Source organism: Pelmatolapia mariae, linkage group LG3_W (assembly GCF_036321145.2).
Source record: "Pelmatolapia mariae isolate MD_Pm_ZW linkage group LG3_W, Pm_UMD_F_2, whole genome shotgun sequence".
In the NCBI taxonomy this organism is placed as follows: Eukaryota; Metazoa; Chordata; class Actinopteri; order Cichliformes; family Cichlidae; genus Pelmatolapia; species Pelmatolapia mariae.
Window position 1 is genome coordinate 53557389 of NC_086229.1, and position 15172 is coordinate 53572560.

The 15172-nt window shown below is 38.9% G+C and overlaps 1 pseudogene; it reads right to left on the reverse strand.

Moving 5' to 3' along the window:
• Positions 1 to 2319: 2319 nt before the first annotated feature.
• On the reverse strand, positions 2320 to 14768 carry LOC134623757 (protein-glutamine gamma-glutamyltransferase 2-like; annotated as a pseudogene).
• Between the last annotated feature and the right edge of the window lie 404 nt (positions 14769 to 15172).

Sequence of the window (15172 nt, forward strand, 5' to 3'; positions counted from 1 at the left end):
TAATTTTGACAAATTTGAATATAACGGTGATAACTGAAACAACATTTTAGGCTGGAAATTTCACTCCAGATTATACAACTATAAACTTGAGAGGGAAATGATCCACATTAGCAGAATAAAAATATTATGAAAATATTCTGGTGGTGAGCAACAATTTGATCCCAGTGCTGTTTATGGACAGTCCAGTGCTAATAACAAATTATTGTCCTTTGAATGCAAATATCATATCTGTAGTTACCATTTTAAAAAAATGCATATTTAAATTCAAAGACCTCGGTGTGGAATCAAATACTCAAAAACAATGTAATTGGATATATTAAAGGTAACAACAAATAAAAACAGTGTTTCTCTTTATTGTCTTATATTCTCCTAATTCCCAGGCTATATTCATGGCCTGTTCTGGGAACATCACTTTTTCCATAGTTTAATTAAAAATTAACAAACTGTGATGATGTTTCACTCAAATGCAAGGTTTTTTCTTTAAGACTAGTACAACAATTTATCTGTTGGTAACCAATTAAAATAAAATATCATATTTTTTGTCTTTGTCATGGTTTGCAGTGTGGCAGGCAGGAGGTAGGACCCAAACGCAGGATTCATAAACGGGGAGTAAACTCAAAACGGCAGATTTATTGCTGGAAAAACTCAAACGATGACAAACTAAACTAGGATCTAGAAACTAGAAACTCAAAATAGGCAACAAGGAAACAAACCTGGAACTGAGATCTAGGCAGGAGCACGAGGGAAACACAGCAGTGAGCGTACATGATGGTATGACGCGACAATGGACAGAAGAAAACACAGGGCTTAAATACGCAAGGGAGTAACCAGGGAATCAGACACAGGAGGAGAGCACAGCTGGGAGCAATCACACATAACGAGACATGGAGGAAGCAAAACTGAAAACATTAACAAAGGACGGGAGACTATCAAAGTAAAACAGGAGATGAAGACTAGACAAGGAAACATCACCAGACCCAGTACCGTGACTGTCTTATGTACTCCTTATTCCCAGCCTGCATTCATGGCCTTATCTGGGAACATCTCTTTTTCCAAGGAAAATCACATAGTTTAATTGAACATTAACAAACTGTGATAAGGTTTCAGTGAAACACAAGTTTTTTCTTCAAGGCTAGTGCAACAATTTATCTGTTGGTAACCCATGAAAATAAAATATCAAAAACACGTGTTAGTCCATTTTCAGTACACTCTGATAACAGCATGTTTACTGGAAATACAGACCTCCCACGCTTCAAACTGTCAAAATTGTCTGTATGTCTCATTGTGCTCATATGCCTTGAATTCAGGCTCTTAAAAACATGATTTGGGGATTCTTTTGACTAAATAGTCAGATAAAACATAGTATACTGTTTATCACAGATCAAAGTTATCAAGAACATTTGTTTTGAAACTATTTTAAATTATTATACAGTCACATAAAGTAAATACAGAAGTGTATGTGTATGGAGGAAATTATCCCTTGTTATACTTGCTTCTGCTTCTGATAGTTATACTTGCTTCTGCTTCTGATAGTTATACTTGCTTCTGCTTCTGATACAGCTCACATTACCCTGTATCCCTGAGCTCTGCAATCATCATCTACAAACTTCACTTGGTTCTTTTCAGGAACACAGTCTGCAGGTTTCCCAGCATAAACCTGCATGTTCCAATCATAACTGTTCCAAATTATATGATAGTCGTGATTTACCGGGTGTGAGTGTTTGCTGCTGAGAGTGTGTGAGAAGGGCACAGAGTGGAGGTGATGCACCTCAACCATATGCTTTTGATAGCCATTAAAACTGAACATTATTTATTGAGATGGAGAAATTTATTTATTTATTTGACCCATCATGGCAGAACAGAAACCGAGTGGTGACAGGATTTAGGACAGGAGATGGGGAGGAGGTGGTCCATCACTGTTATTCAAATTTGTTACAGAGATGAGCTATATGTTTAGAACTTGTCATAAAATACAGCTTCATAATTTTCCCACAATCATTTAAACCCAATAATAATTAATGCACAAACAGAGAAAAGCTACAAAGCAATATCAGGAAATCTGTTTTCTCCCTCTTCTTTTATTAAAATGATTACATTACTCATTAATTATTAATTATGGTAGCTGTTAGTCCTAAAGCATATCCCCGCATCTTTGAAATAAAAAATCTACTAGTGGAAAAAAACAAACAAAACCTTGACTATGGATAGTAACGTTACTGTGGATGATAGTTATAACAAGGTGTAGTAGATTAATCTATCCCAGTTTAAACTAAATAAAGAAACAGAAACACAGAGGGAGCTGTAAATGAAACCAGAACTTCATGGTTTAACATCAACGAAGCAGGAGCTCTTTATGTCTCTGAAGCTGCTGCAGTCGAAGTCAGCAACCACGGTCTTCAGTCCAGCTCTGTAGGGAGTCGTGGTAATCTTGAGCTTCAGTGTGGCGTTTGGCTCTACCTCACGCAGGTCACTGTTAATAGAAATAAACAGTTAACATCAACCTGAAAAATTCTTTTTTATTTTACATTAAATCCTGTTTAGATTTATTTCTCACCCTGTTTGGATGCTAAGTTAATCCATCTTAGTTTAGTAGAAAAAAAAAAAAAACAGAGGAAAACTGTTAGCCTAGCTTTAGCTAAGCTCTTTACAAAAGCAGTCTGTAAGCAGTATTTAAAAACCACAATTTCCTGCTTTATTCTTTTGAACACAAGGGGAAAAATATAGTGTTTTATTTGGTAAGTTTTAGATTTGTTTAGAGCAGTCATTCTCACTAAAATATCCCACATAAATCAAAATCTAAAAGTCGTCTAAGGCCACTTCAATTTGTCAGAAGCTGGCCCATGGCCAGTGAAAAAGACGGATAATGTTACTGACCATTGCTTTAGTCGTAAAAACAAAAATAACAAACATGGGGTATGAGGAGTCAAAAGTATCGGTTGTGAGATAAACGCATGGTTTAATGAAAAAGATGTGTGCTAATGTTGGGGGTAAAAACAGGAAAACAAACAAATACCTGGAGATGCCATTCTAAGGAGGAAGAGATGAGACAGTTAATGCAAGACTACTTAATCTGGAAGGCTCTACCCAGGTGTAACCCAATCAACTTAATGACCCTCACTGCCACTTATCCTCTGCAGGAGATAACCCTACAGAGTATACAAAAAGAGCAGGGGCCCTAACAAATTCTTTAAAACACAGTTTTAATCAAAACAAAAGGCCACATATTCAAAAATAGACATTTAATAGATGTTTTTCTAGTTGTGAAATGTAAATGAGGTATTATTTTTGAACTGCTGAGATGATGAAATGAGATCTGACTAGAATCAATATTTTTTGTAACTCTCAGAAAGAAAGATTACTGTGTTTCACAAAAAGCATCTGTTTAAATATGGGAAACATTTAACCAGCAAGTTATCATTAGTTTCAGACAATCACATTGTTCCTTATACCCTGTGATTGTAATGAGTTAGATTGTATGTTAAGTCTCAATACTGACCTTTGTATATAGTCTGATTTAAAAAGGCCACATCCAATGACTGTCAGGGAGCAGTTTCTCGGCCTCTCATTGAGCGGGTTTTTAAATTCCACCTCCAATGTCATTTCACGGTTCACATGGACTGGATCCAAAACCTAAAAGAAACACAGATATAGTACAGCATTAATGTGCGGCAATTTATAGAACAAAGTCCAGAATTTTCAGAATCTCATAGAACCTGTTCATCAACTGAGTTCAGGTGAAGCTTTCTTGACTGTCAAATAACCAATCAGCAGTTATCGTTGCAAAGCCATGCGACACAGCCAGTCTACCGTATACCATGAACACATACTTTGTTACCAAGTAATGACATTAGTTTGAATCTGCTTTCACTTCTTGGGTTATAAAATCACATACTTTCTTAGGAAGTATGTGACCATTAGGATTTTAATGACCTTCATGGAGATGACAGGTTGCTCTAGGGCAGGGGTAAGCAACCTTTAACATCCAAAGAGCCACTTGGACCCTGTTTCCACACAAAAGAAAACACTGGGAGCCGCAAAAACTTTTTGAAATCTAAAATGAAGATAACACTGTATATATTGTTTTTTTACCTTTATGCTTTGTGTGAACAACTAAAGTAAGTAAGTAAAGTTTATTTATTAAGCACTTTTCACAGACAGGCAGTCACAAAGCGCTGCACACAAATATTAAAATAAACAATACAATCAATAGACATTATACACAATGTAAAAGATCAAATGTAAATAATGTAAAGAATATAAAATACGTAGATCAACAAAAGGCTTGTTTGAACAGAAAAGTTTTTAACTGCTTTTTAAAAGAATCCACAGAGCAACTAAGGTGTGTTGCTTATGAAATCCATGAAGTGCTACAGAGAAAATAAAATTTTATTTATGTAATTAACACATTTTGTACTCTTAAAGAAATATAACAAAAGGAAAGACACCCAGCTGAACTAAAATGATCCATGTAGCAAACAAAAACTGTTGTGAGCCGCCACCCTTATATCGCCTTTGGGCTGTTGGAGCCTTGACCTGACTTTTAAAAAGTAATTGGGAAAAAAAGCACTGTGCTGCTAAAAAAAAAAATAGATATTTGCAAAATTCTGCCTAAATATGTATTTTACCTGGTTAATGTGTGTGTGGCGGGGCGTGGTCTGCAGCGCCGCTGCAGGGGAGGCGGACGCACCTGAGCGGCACCCGCAATCACACCTCGCCGCCTTAAAGTCTGTGCTCTCTCTGCTGTTGTGTTGTCGTGCTGTGAGTTGAAAAGCTACAGCCGGCTGTATGCGTACAGCAACCGTGTGTGAAAAGCGGTCAATAAAGAGATGCTGAAAAGCATGTTCATGGAAACATCGTCGGGTCTGCCGTGATATATTTACAATAAGACTTATGGTCCCGAACCTCTGCGCACAGCGTCCGCAAATCGGGGCTTTCATCTTTACGCAGGACTGTAAGCTGTCATCTGTGAGGCGTGAGCGGTGTTTGTTTTTAACATAGTTCACGGTGGAGAACAGCTGCCGACATAATGTGGATCCGAAGATCCATAATTGGCCTACCTGGGGTTGAAAGTCTCGATAAATGCACGGCGTTTCCGCGAGTATACCGGCTTCCGCGAGTGTGACGCTTATTTTGAGCGATGAAAAAATAATAAGATATAATTTTATTTTTATATTTCAAAATCACAATAATCTTCCAATGTAGAACTACAAGTTTAAAAAAGAACTAAACATAAATAAAATACACTTCAGCTAAATACTTCTAATTTATTTTCCCAAACCACCCGGAGCTGCAAAATAAAGACTAAAGAGCCGCATGCGGCTCCGGAGCCGCGGATTGCCGACCCCTGCTCTAGGGTGATGTTGGTCTCAGTCTGGTAGTATTCATCACTGTCACTGGCCACTGCTGAAACCTTTATGCTGTCGCAGTTCACCATATATTTACTGTAAGTTGCGAAGGGGGATTAGCAAAGGTATGGACACATCTGTAGGACACAAGGTGAGAGGCAGGAATGGGAGAACTGATCCAAAAATCATCTCATTTCTTTCTAATTTCTTTCATTTCTGAGACTTGGGGTGGAGTTTGAAGTAGCAGCCTCAAGTCAGAGAAATTTACATTATTTATTACTTTTTAAAAATGAATTTCAATGCTGAACAAAATTATAAGATAAGAACTGCAGACCAAGGTTTCACTTTGTTCAGGATGTTGCCCGCTGGATTGCCGTTGTACCTGATGGCCTGAGCGTTGACACGGACAGACAACACCTTATTGGTGTGATCCTTACTGCTCAGCTTGAGCCTCAGTTTAACGTCCTGGCCATTTATCGCCTTGGTCTCCTGGTGTTTAAGGAGAAAATGCGACAAAAGCATTTTTGACTTTCTTTCTGTCCCTGAAATCAAAAATTTGTCAATTTTTTCAGGTTTGGTTTCAGAAAAATATAGACAACTAAACAAACAACACAACAATTGCTCCAAAAATTTGAAACAGTGAATTTTGATTTTAAGCACCACACAAAAAACTGTGTGAGGTGAGGCTGAAGTGTGTCCCAGATGTCACAGGCAATGTGCATCCTGGAAAGGTCGCCATTCCATCATAGAGTTAGTCAGATAAACTACAGGCCTCAAGTGACTTTTATTTTCCCATTGGTGTTCAAGATCATCTTCACAGGCATGTCCAGACAGCCTCCAGACTTCTCGCTGCTATTCTTAGATAATTTCCTTAAAGTCCTGTTCCAGTAGGTTACAGTGTGGGATTTCAACACTGGTTTCACATGGGCAAAGGGCAATCACCAACTACTGTCAAAGCTGGCCTAAAATCCTTGCCAACATTTATTGGGTTTTTGACCAAATCAATATATTCTTAACTCACCACCTGCACTATTGGACAGATTTGGTTCCCTTTGACATTTTCCACTTCTTGAAACAGAAAGGTTTTGACACATTTAAGGAGATTCAATGGATCTTGCTAAGAGACCAAAAAATAGGAGCCATGCCGAAAATGGTACAAAGTGAACATGACAAGATGGGCTTTGATTTTTATAGGTCCATTCAAGGAAGCTGATTGGTTTTAATAGGCTCATTCCAAGAAGGGGTCTTTAAAAACATACACATATCAAATATAAACATAGTTCTTTCTAAAGATATGTCCTCCACAGCACATGCTTTTTATATCATGCTGTAATAACACAAATTGCCACATAGCATTAGAGTTTTCCCAGCCTTGTATTTTGAGTTTTACCTCTTTGATTTTCATCTCAACATACTGGGGTGCCTCTTCTATGTCACATCCATGACCTTCTTTTGAGTTCATTCTGACTGCACGTTTGAAGATGGCTCTCTCTTCTGTGCTGCCTGTAGGGAAATATTCATCAACATAACTCTCAAAACCTGTATTAGGCTGATTAGTTTTTAGGGTGTTACTAATGGCTCTTCGACAGTGACTGTGTTAGTTTTGATCTGGCAATTAGTTGTATGTAGTAAGACAAAATAAACGGCTGTGTGAAAATTTAATCACGGACTAGCTTCATCTTGAATCTCGGATGTTCCAAATTAGTGGATCATAAATAGAATGAAATTAATACTGGGATTAACTATTACTATCTTAATTTTTTGTGTGGTTAAAACAACAGATCTCATCTTTTCTCATCAAGCTCAGTTTTTACTCTAAGGCAAAGGGTCAGATGAAGTCAGTTAATTTTTGCATTGTATAAGATGATTACTTCTTAATTTCTAAAATGTCATTTGACTTCTTCGGGTCTTCTTCCATGACTACAAACCTATACCAAGAAATAACTGAATTCTTAAGTTCTCTGGGATCATTTGAACTGAAACTGCCTTTAGCAGTTGTTCTAGGATGTTACTAAACAGTTATCTAAATAACATCTGCAATGCAAATGAGCATTGCATGTTTGTTTTACCTTCCTTGTGCTTGTAGCTGTCAGTGATATCAACCCTTTTCCAGGAGCCAACAGCCTTGGTAGAGATGCTCTGACCCACTGACATGGAGTCAGTGTAAATTTTCTTCTTTGACCCGTCAGGACTGATCTGAGAAATGAGACATAACAACAGAAAATTAGTCAATGCTTTGTGCAAGACAGCATAATTTAACAAGCTAAAGTCACTGGTAAATCTACACTTATGTTTGTCAGTCAGAATAACTTTTGGGCTGAAGCTATCAACACATAAATTGTAGATGATGTAAGTGTGATCTCTGTTTGCATTTGGGATGGTGACTCAGTTTGAAGGGGTAGCCAAGAGAAATATGGAGTGAACACTGGGCTCCTTAATGGTCTTACATCTTGTAAATTAACAATAACATATAAGAGGGAAAACAGAGCTGAAAGGGTTCATTTTTAGTATTTTGATGTCGCCATAAAATTAAATGAGATAAAAGCCAGAAAAACAGATTGTAAAGACAGACTGTATACTTTTCATATAGTTCTGTTATAACAATGTGTATGTCTCAAGCACTGGTACAGACCATCCATTTAACAATGTCAGCGTTGACCTCAGCGTAGACAAATGGTACATAATACTTGACGTCTGTGTCACCACGTAGGATAGCGTTGACTGGGGCTGGACAACAGCAGAACATACCTGGAGCAGCAAAAGCAAAGTCGGACTTTTACAAATTTAACAAAAACTTTTTTAAAGAACCCACAAAATAATTGTTTGTACTTCTCATTTGAATCATTCATTTGTGCCTCTGTCTCAGTGCATTCATTTCTAAATAAAAACTAAATAGTTTTTACCTTCACTTTTTTCCTGTGGAGTGGGATCCAAGACCTGCCAGCCATCATAGATACCACCTTTCACGAGGTCTGGTCGTTTCATCCATCCTTCCACCCACACATGGAAGTTCCTGCACAGGAAAGATAAGATTTCCAGTTTATATCTCTGAGGTTTTTAAATTGCATAATATAATAGCTCTGTCTGTGTGAAAACATATCATTATTATTATTTTTTATCATTATGTAACTTTAACAGACGTCCGTGTTTTCAAGTGTACTGATATCAGACCCAACATCAAGTTTAACCACAAACAGCAAGAAAGCAATAATAAAGTTTTCATTTTACTTGTACATCTGACTGACTGTCTGAATATCTTACCAGACACTTTCGGAGGCCCCCTTGCTACGGACTCCATAGTCATCATAATATTGATCAATAGTAAGGCTATTGTTTGAGTCATGAGCAGATTCAAAGTTGGTGACGACACGGCATGGAATACCAAAGAATCGCAACAATCACAGACAACAAAACGATCAAGTCAAATGACGTCTCAGTTTTGCTTAAAGTTCATGGCAATACTCTGCCACACAAAAACAACACAGTATTCGCAGTACCTGTACACATTACAGCAGCGAACACCCAGCACTGTCCGTACTTGACAGGATTGCAGCGGTTTTGAAACCAGCGCTGAAGGATGCTAACGCTGCTAGTCCAGTAGGTGGGGCTGCATCCATCACTATAGTTTCCATCCCAGCGTCCCACTAGTACACCTTCATCATCGTTGGAATTGACCTGCAAATCACACAAATGCTGCGTTCTTGCTCATCCATTGGTTGCACAAGAGTAAATTTAGTTTATATTATTGTTACAACAGGTAGCATTAAAAACTTAACTTGCAAGTTTTTAAATGAAGTGTTAAATGTAAATTGTAATGCACGTAAATTTAGGTCCTACCATGGCACTGATCACACGGCTAACATAGACGGGGTTACAACGAGCAGAGGTGTCACCAGCTGGGTCTTTTCTGTGTTTGAGGTTGGCATCCAGTATCTTGAGACAAATGTCCACCATTTCCTCCTCGAACTGGGTAAGAAGCACAAGTTAGAGCTACAATACCAGTTGCAGAAAAGAATTTATTATTAATCTGGCTGTAAGCTTAGGGATCTTTGTCATGAATTTGTGACCAGTCAGAAGCTCAAAGACCACTTTTGTCATGACACTGTGTATCACACATCCTTCAAATTAAACAGCACACTTTAATGTTCTTAATTCTCTTGTAGAAAAATAAAAGTAATGTTGACTTCTAACAGAATACGCTACTGGTGCATATTGCTGTATAATTACTATTTTGGACCAACATCAATAATTTTAACTTTTAAATCGAAAATTATTGACAATTGCCTTCCAGTGACTGCATCATGGAAACATCAATATTGTTAGTCTGATAAAAGCAGTCACCTGTAATTAGCAGAAAAATCACAACTTCATCATGTTGGAGTCAAATTGTTAAATGTTGTCATTGTGTTACTTAAATTTGTAAGTCTTAGTTCAAGCGGCATTGTACAAAAGGCCCCGTAGTTACTGTTTTATTCTGTTCAGTTGTTAGTTCACCTGTAGTTTTTTAGAGTGGCCAGTAGAGGTCACCCCACCGCTTTGTATGAGAGAGACTGTGGGCAGGGAGAAACGTGCAGTGGCGTGTCTAGAAAATTTTTGTTGGGGGGGCCAGGTAGGGGCACAGATTTGGAGAAGGGTGGCAGATGTAATTGGCAGATAATGTTTAAAAAAAAATCTACCAACCGTTAACCATAATTCAATAACCCTATAAACCTAATAATCGAATTCGCTTTTAACTCTTATTAGAATGAGATTTTAACCACTACGGTGCAAAGTTTTTAGATACTGCGTTGATAAAGTACAAGAGATACAATCAGTGCTTTGTCAGTGTTTATTCAGCATTCAAGGACAGCAATATTTGCATAGTCTTATTTTCTACAGTTGACAGGCTAACAAACCCTCCTGTGTCAGTGGCAGCTGAACTTCATTCAACCATGGCCTGCAATGACTTTGCCAAATTCTTCACAGAAAAAATCCAAAAGATTAGACAAGCAATTGGTACATCAACAGCAGATTCAGGATATGTACTGTGTCCACTGAAAAACTGTTTAAACACCATCAAACAGTTTCACCCTATTAACAGCAAAGACCTGGAGGACATCTTAGGTCAACTGAACTCCTCCTCTTGCTGTTTAGATGTCCTGCCAACAAGTTTTTTCAAAAAGGTCTCAAAGACTTTGGAGTCAGACCTGTTACAGATCGTCAACTTTTCTTTAATGTCAGGTGTGTTTCCAGTATCACTAAAAACTGCTGTAATTAAACCTATACTGAAAAAAGACAATCTTGACAAGGCACAAATGAATAACTACAGGCCGATCTCAAATCTCCCATTTTTAAGTAAGATCATTGAAAAAGCAGTTTCTCAACAGCTCAATTACTTCTTAACACAGAATAACTGCTATGATGCCTTCCAGTCAGGTTTTAGACAGAACCACAGCACTGAAACCGCTCTGACCAAAGTGTTTAATGACATATGTCTGAATACAGACAGTGGAAAAATGTCAGTCTTAGTTTTACTGGATCTCAGTGCAGCATTTGATACAGTTGACCACAACATATTACTCAAACGACTGGAGAACTGGGCAGGTCTCTCAGGAACTGTACTAAACTGGTTCAAAACATACTTAGAAAACAGGAAATACTTTGTATCAATAGGTAACTTCACATCTGAGCAGACAAGTATCACATGTGGAGTTCCCCAAGGTTCCATCTTGGGACCTCTTCTGTTTAACATTTACATGCTCCCACTGGCACAGATTATAAAGAACAACAAAATAAACTATCACAGCTATGCAGATGACACACAAATATATATCACAATGTCACCAGGAGACCGAGGCCCTGTACAGGCTCTTGGTAAATGCATTGAGGAAATTAATGACTGGTTGTGCCACAATTTTCTCCAGCTAAACAAATACAAAACTGAATAGTCTTTGGATCCAAAGAAAAACGATTACAGGTCACCAGAGAACTTCAATCTATACACCTAAAAACTACAAACCAGACGAGAAATTTGGGTGTAGTGATGGATGCAGACCTAAACTTAGAAAAACACATTAAGACAATAACAAAATCAGCTTACTATCACCTCAAGAATATTTCAAGGATAAAAGATCTGATGTCTCAACAGGACCTGGAAAAACTAGTCCATGCATTCATCTTTAGTAGGCTTGATTACTGTAACAGCATCTTTACAGGTCTACCTAAAAAATCAGTCAGACAACTACAGCTCATTCAGAACTCTGCTGCTCAAGTCCTCACTAAGACCAAAAAAGTGGACCACATCAGTCCAGCTCTGAGGTCTTTACACTGGCTGCCTGTCCATCAGAGGATAGACTTTAAAGTTCTGATGCTGGTCTATAAAGCTCTGAATGGTTTAGGACCAAAATACATCAGTGACCTCCTGACCCAGTATGAACCTTCCAGATCCCTCAGGTCATCTGGATCCGGTTTCTTATCAGTTCCCAGAGTCAGAACCAGACACGGAGAAGCTGCATTCAGCTTTTATGCTCCATATATCTGGAACAAACTCCCAGAAAGCCTCAGATCAGCTGAAACACTCAGTTTATTTAAATCCAGGTTGAAGACTCACCTATTCTCAGCTGCTTTTGAATAAAGCACCAGATCCACACTTTTAAGCTTAAATTTCAAAACTCACATTTTAACTACTGATTTTATCTACTGTTCTGATTTTTGATTTTATATACTGTTTTGTTTGTTTGTTTGTTTGTTTTAATCAATTTTAAATCATGCTTTTTATTTGTTTTTGTTTTTAATGTCTCTGTAAAGCACTTTGAATCACCTTGTTGTTGAATTGTGCTATATAAATAAACTTGCCTTGCCTTGCCTAGTATTTTTACTGACATATAGTGCACATGTGTTTTGGGCAAAAACATTTTTGAATATTAAAATACGAACATTTTTAACATACAATTGGCAAATTAGCCAATGCCAATGCAAAACTTTATCTGCCTATTAAAAAAAGAAGATAATCTTCTCACAAACTGGTGTTTGATTTTGAAACAGGAAAAAAGTGGGGAAACAACTGAAAAGACTAACATTTGAATGAAACCTGAAAGCAAGTAAATACTTTATATGCTGCCTTATGGTAAACTTTGGTAATACTGATGTATAAAGAACAACACTGGCTGATGATGAAATACAGTCAGCTGGCATGGTGACACTGCCAGTATTAACCTGCAGGGCTGGACTGGGACAAAAAAATGGGCATTTTGACTAGAGACTGGCCCACCAGGTATTAAAGCCATAAAGCCTTTGAATGAAAACAAACGCTGTTGTGACAGTGATGTACACTGTCTTTTTGGTATATGTATGATTTCTATACATTTTACATCAGATAAAAACTTTGTTCGCAAGATTCAGATAATTATTTAATAAAAGATAGATATTTTAAATGAGAATAAGAAAGAAAAGTATTTCTTTCTGCCCCCCTTTCCCTGTTAATGCCCTACCTGGCCCCCTGGCATAACTTTGCTAGACCCGCCCCTGCACAGTTACCAGCTGTCAGCTACTTAGAAAAGGATCCTGGTGTTATTTGTCTCTCAGAAACAGTTCATAACTTCCCTTCAACTCATTCATGTCACCTAAAAGGTAAACCTGTTTCTCCATCACCTGTTCAGCTCTGATGATTCAGTAAGGACATCTCCTGGTTTCATCTTCATGTTTCCCTCTTACCACATATCCAAACATCATGACCAGCAGCTTTACAGCTGTGGCTCCAGCAAACATCAGCTGATACTAGAAAGTAATATTAAATACATTCTAACAACAGCTGATCAAGCTTAAACGTGCTGCTGTTGTTTAGCGCGACATCCGCTGGTTTCCTCTTTCTGGCGCAAAGTGGGCGTTAAACAAACAAGAGAGAAAAGCTGATCAGCTGATCATTGATCAGTTTCATGATTGAAGTAGCAACAGGAGAGGGAGGGGGAGAGAATGAGAGAAGAAGAGGCAGCTGTGCAGCAAAGACAGAATAAATCCAGCTTTGTGTCTTTTTTTTTTTTCATTATAGCGAAAGTACGGGACAAACTGTGACTCTTCTCAGCTCAATACCAAACGCATAATATTTTCTCTGAATGAGGGACCATTCCATTTTTTAAGGAGCCGTTGGCAACTCTAGTAACTAATTGTGAATAAAATAAAGTTCAACATCAGTAACATTATAGCACCCACCCAGCTTTATAGAAACACCGTCATGCTAGCTAGTACCCAGTACGAAAAAGTCAGCATAACGAAAATAAACCACATCTGAACTTGGTTTATATCTGACCCAGATAGACTGCAGGTCATAACTTCTTACCTGAAGTTCAGTTCACCTGACACTCGGACTGGCGGCTGCCTCGGGTCTCTCCTCCTCCTGCCTCCCCTTTCTCTCATCCACCTGTTGGCCTCTGTAGAAGCTCCGCCACAGCCACCACCAAACAACTGAGTTATTTTTACACATCTGCCAGCATCTGGCCAATCCACCACCTCTCATTGTTCATGCCGTTACAAAAAAAATTAAATAAATAAGTCATCAGCCCACTGGGCAAATGCCCGGTATGCCCGATGGCCAATCCAGCTATGTTAACCTGTTAATCTTTCGCCAAGAATTGTTTTCTGCGGTGCCGTCTTTCGTGCTTGGCTCTCCTACCTTTGCTAACATGATGCTCATTTGCAGAAGCCCATGCTGCATTCACTTACACTCGGATATCTGAGCTTCACTGTGAAAACATAATCGTACATTTGATATTTCATTGAATTTTACTGTTTTAGCTTCGGGGTGGCACCTGGGGTGGCCAGTCTGGTTGGAGGGGTGGCCACCCCGCTGGACACGGCACTGGAAACGTGGGCAAGGCACCTGAGCGTTTCTGCTCCAGATTACCGGCAGAGAATTGGTCATTCCGTGAGAAGTGTGCGTTAATGAGCAACGTAAGTTTGTGATGTGTGAGGATGTGATAATAAGATGTGTTTGGGACTGTAACTGAGGTTAGGGGGGAAATGACTATGTTTCTGTCTGTGCCGCTAGCGGGTGCTAAGCTAAGCTAAGCTAACTCTCCTGCCGTGTGGTTGGGTATAACTGTGTACTGGGTTAGCTCTCTCAGTGGGTCTATACGTGAGTCGTGGGTAATATATGGCCTATGGTATTAAAGGGGATGTTAGTTTATTTCCCACCTGTGTTTATGTTGATGTACTCTGGAGTTATTGTTGTGAACACTTTAGTAATGTAGTATTTTCTTTTTGTTCCTTTCAGAGACCGCACACACACACACACACACACACCCACACACACATACACATGCCCACGCACCTAACACTGTATGCAATACCTGCTCCTCTGACAATCCCTGTTACCTTCAACTGTGTGAAGTCAATACAAGAGTCTGCACTATCCTCGGTGTCTTCATTGTTTCCCTTCTGAATATTCATCCGGGCCTTGAGCGGTGTTCTGGCCGACACTCCGGGGAGTGGTAGCTGCAAATCTGAACTAGCACCTTACAGTCCTCCCAGTCCAAGCTATCTACCCAACATTAATGATCCTTCGAGCTGGATGTAAGCTGCCTCTACCCTAACAAGATGGATGATATTCAGAACTTCTCAGCCCTTGGTGCGCGTCCACGGCGTAACGTACGTTGTCCCCTCTGCTATGAAGCTTATGAGACTGACTTCCCCGGGCTTGGTGCAGGTTACCAGGAGGAAAGTGAGACAGGAGGCGACACCCGTTCTTCCCACCATCCTCTGTCTGACCCCTCTGATGACCGCTCACACGGCTATGTCACACCATTGAGAGCAGAGTTAGAAGATATACAACGTGAAAGGTTCCTGTTCCAGCA